This window comes from Acipenser ruthenus, chromosome 32 (genome assembly GCF_902713425.1).
Source record: "Acipenser ruthenus chromosome 32, fAciRut3.2 maternal haplotype, whole genome shotgun sequence".
In the NCBI taxonomy this organism is placed as follows: domain Eukaryota; kingdom Metazoa; phylum Chordata; class Actinopteri; order Acipenseriformes; family Acipenseridae; genus Acipenser; species Acipenser ruthenus.
In genome coordinates this window covers 13,364,093-13,368,555 of record NC_081220.1, presented here as the reverse complement: position 1 = coordinate 13,368,555, position 4,463 = coordinate 13,364,093, and the positions used below count along the sequence as shown (strand labels likewise).

General features: G+C 38.8%; 1 long non-coding RNA gene across 1 annotated transcript in view; it reads right to left on the bottom strand.

Annotated features, from left to right (window-relative positions):
- LOC131703298 (uncharacterized) overlaps nt 1-3,700 on the bottom strand; it is a 3,830-nt gene extending 130 nt beyond the window's left edge. The window contains exons 1-6 of the long non-coding RNA XR_009309762.1: nt 3,242-3,700; nt 1,493-2,342; nt 976-997; nt 674-720; nt 533-591; nt 1-163 (exon numbers count right to left, since the gene is read on the bottom strand). The exon at nt 1-163 is cut by the window's left edge and continues 130 nt beyond it. This is a non-coding gene — a long non-coding RNA (uncharacterized LOC131703298). The remainder of the gene's footprint in view (nt 164-532; nt 592-673; nt 721-975; nt 998-1,492; nt 2,343-3,241) is intronic.
- Nucleotides 3,701-4,463: the final 763 nt, after the last annotated feature.

Sequence of the window (4,463 nt, the reverse complement as noted above, 5' to 3'; positions counted from 1 at the left end):
ATTTGCATATCAAATGATTCAGCGCTACGAGGGATAGTGCAGTTACACAGAAGTGTGTGCTACATGGCACAGGTGTTTCTAATAATCTGTCCAGCCCCGGTCTTCATTTCCGTCGCCCGCGCGCCTCGAACTGCAGACTGGCGTACTGCACGTCATCCGGGACCTGCCAAAAAAAAGTTGTTTTTCTCTCGTCTTGTTGCTGTACACTCATATAGTATTGACATATGAAAGGAATACAGGTGTGTTCAAAAGAAGCCGTGTGAGATTATCATGAATTCATATTACTTCACTGGAGTATTTTAGGGCCCTAGTCTCACTTGGTTTACGCGCTGATTACGCGCTGGAAGGAGGGCTGACAAGTAAACAAAGAGATAAGGTGAAATTGCATTTTAATATCTGTAAGTGTATCTATCTATGTATGTGTTTGTATACCTGTAAATGTATTTAGACCTAATGAGAAAATGACGCAATCAAAATAATAATAATAATAATAATAATAATAATAATAATAATAATAATAATAATACTGTACCTCTGATCCTATCTTCGGTCTGGCGTGCCTTCCTCCAGAACCCGTGTTTTCACATTGCCCTGTGAAAAAAATATGATTTTAAACATAATTTCAATTTTGAAAAGCTCATTAGCAGAGTATGTAAAACGTCGTATCACGTACCTGTGGTTTGTTTCTTAGACCTGACAGGTGTTTGTTTGACGTCATCCCTGTAACGCAAATCTATGTTAGACACGAGAGTAAATACTATCCGAAAGGTCTATCAGAAAAGTGAATGTGAACAATATGAACTCTGTCTTCAGTATTCATGGAATCTGTGATAAATAGTTAAAACACATACATGCTCAACACGTACACGCATCAATCGAAGCATTCAGTCTGTATATATATATAAATGAGCTACTTCACACTATCCGGTGTAGGCTACTTTACACTAATAAAGCAATATTTAGATAAATACTTACCGTTCATTTGCCAAATGCGCATCTGTTTGGCACAAAAACAAACAAAGAAAAAAACATGAATTTACTTCTAAATCTTTTGTAGTTTTGCCGTAATTAGAATAGCTTGTTAATAATACATATTATTTGTACTGTAATTCTTGATATGTATTTTTTGTATACAGCTGTCAGTCGCACTGGATAAGCAGTGTGGAGTAGTGGTTAGGGCTCTGGACTCTTGACCGGAGGGTTGTTGGTTCAATCCCAGGTGGGGGACACTGCTGCTGTACCCTTGAGCAAGGTACTTTACCTAGATTGCTCCAGTAAAAACCCAACTGTATAAATGGGTAATTGTATGTAAAAATAATGTGATATCTGTATAATGTGAAATAATGTGATATGTTGTAACAATTGTAAGTCGCCCTGGATAAGGGCGTCTGCTAAGAAATAAATAATAATAATAATAATAATAATAATAATAATAATAATAATAATAATAATAATAATAATAATAACAACAACTTCAATACAGCCTCCCCACCTCCCGCTGTGTATGAGATCTCCCTGCTGCGGATGACGGTGTTTGAGTTCAGTTGCGCTCCACAGGCGCACACCGCCCCGCTCCGCCACGTCTCCGCCGGGATTGTCAGCCTGCTCGTGGCGCTGTAGCTCTCTCCGCCACCGCCCGTCTCTTTGATCCCGGAGCCCGGCGCTGTTGCCGTCGTGACGTTACCGGAGATGAACCACTGAAACCGGACCGCGGGCGAGGAGAGGCCCCGGGCCAGGCAAACTAATGTCAGCGGGTTTTTTAATGTGTAGCTTATCTGGGCCGCTGAGCTCGGGGTCGGAGTTGTTCCGTTCGCTCTTTACTCCGGTAAACGCTCCTCTGCTACTTGCTTGAGAAAGTCGCCAGAAAAAAATGCCTAAAATTTGCCTCGTGTTTCATCCCGGAAATCTCCGATCAGCGCCGTAGATGAGTATGAAGTAAACAATATTACTTCAGTGTGTCTGGTACGTTGTTATCAGTTATATAAGCTGTATGTATTGATAAGTTTAAATAAAAAGGTAATTCCTGATAAAACATCTACAAACTTGAAAACGTGTAGACCGGTCTGGAATAGTGTGCTTGTATATAACTCTTTGATATATTTTATACTTTTTAAACTATTAATCTTTTTGTCCTTTTTTTGTCGATCTTCATTCACTTTAATGGGACTTTTTTCAACATTCTGAAGCTCCCCATTGTTTAAAAACTCCCAGACTTCCAACATGCTATTTACTGTAAACGATGTAACTTTTGACACAAATCAGCTGATTTGACCACTTTCCCAACAAGTAAGATAAAAGGTTAGAGTATATGGATTCTTCCTCTACTTCTCTGCTATTCAAATCTGAAATCAAAACAGAAATAACTTTTACCAATCAAGAGGTACAGCTGTTTTAGTAACCGCATCGATTTCTTTCAGTAGGCTACTCCCACTGTTGAATTAACTGTCATAGAGAAATTTCTAATTCTAGCACATTCTAACTGAGGCAATTAGTAAACAATGTGACTTTTGACACAAATCCGCTACTTTGACCGCCTTCCCAATAAAGCAAGCCCCACCACTTTACTTGTAAAGTTACCATCTAGTTATTATTATTATTGCTACTAACTTTCATGTGCTAATAGTGTAACCAGTATGGCTATGGGGTGCTGCAATTTGATTCCTGCATAGTTTAATGGCTCAAATTTATTTTGCGTGCGATTTATACAAATCTTATAAATCATAAAACTTAATTCCCTGCTGTATAGATGCTACAGAACTGCAGCACGGCGCTTATTAAACTACTGTAACAAAAACAAATGATTAATTAAACATCCATCCATCCATTATCATTAACCGCTCACTCCTTTACAGGGTCGCGGTGAGCCGGAGCCTAACCCTGCATACACAGGGCGCAAGGCGAGACTACACCCTGGACGGGACGCCAGTCCATCACGGGGCAATAAAACAATACCACCTCGAAATAATTAATAACAATTAATAATGCGGCACACTTAAGAATTAACTATACATCTTATGAAATGCTTTTACACGATACTTTATAAAATAAATACTAGATACAATGTAATATCGAAATAATAATAATAATAATAATAATAATAATAATAATAATAATAATAATAATAATAATAATAAGCACCAGTTTATGCAAGAAATGCATTGTTTTATACTACAGACGCACAAAAAGTATCAATATGCGTCTAGAATCTGTTGCACAGCACGTGGTTTAGTTCATTTCTTACCTGTTATGACGCTCAATGCAGCCCCATTCGAAAACTCCAGGTCCATAACTCGTGGGTGCGCGCAGTAATATGTACCCGAATCATCTCGCTCTGTGTTGGGAATCTTCAGCTTGAAGGTGTCCCGGCCGTTGGATTCATTGGTGTATTTGCACGGGGACTCGTTGCATTTCGTGTCCAGTCGTTCCATTACATCACTCGCGTTCTTTCTGAACCAGAGCAGCCGAACCCCACCGGATTCTATTACTGCACTCGAGGTGCAAGTGAACTCTACCGGAGACTCCCCGGCTGAAGCAAAGTGATGAGACGAGCTTAAACTGAGAGTCGATTCAGAAACTAGAAGGCAAAAAATAACAAACACACATCGGAACACACAGCTAGTCAATAACAGCACACGCATAGACACACACAGCTAGTCAATGCGAAATATAGGACTGTGCACACAAGCTTCCAATTCAATGTCGGAGCTGTTTATTTCTCAAATGGTAAATTCATTCGGTGCGTTTTTACCATTTGGAGAAATACGTGCTGGTAACGCTGGAGTAAATGCTGTGAGAATCCGAATTCAATTAACACAGGATATCTACGTGTTAGATGACTGTGAAAAACACTTCCCTCACTGTAAAAAAATACCGTATTTTACAGTAAATTTACCGTAAATTTTTTTCAGTTTTTTTTTTTAATTACAGTATTCAGTATTGGTGTAAAACACTTTTAAAAATAGTGTACCTTTAATACGGAAATATACAGTAGAATTAATCTATAAATAGTTTTATTAAGTCAATATTCAGGTAAATGTATATCAATGTATATACAGCAGTGTGGAGTAGTGGTTAGGGGCTCTGGACTCTTGACCGGAGGGTCGTGGGTTCAATCCCAGGTGGGGGACACTGCTGCTGTACCCTTGAGCAAGGTACTTTACCTAGATTGCTCCAGTAAAAACCCAACTGTATAAATGCGTAATTGTATGTAAAAAAATAATGTGATATCTTGTAACAATTGTAAGTCGCCATGGATAAGGGCGTCTGCTAAGTGTGCCCTATATGCGCCCTGTCTTCATGTATAACGGCATTTCTTTAGATATGTTTAATGTTCTGAACTGGGCATTTTACACAAACAGTGTGTTAATCCAAGCTGTTATAAATGTGTGCATTTCAACACTTGGTTGTTGGTCGTGTATTAGTGTATTAGTCCGATTCGTGTATTAGTGTATTAGTCCGATCAC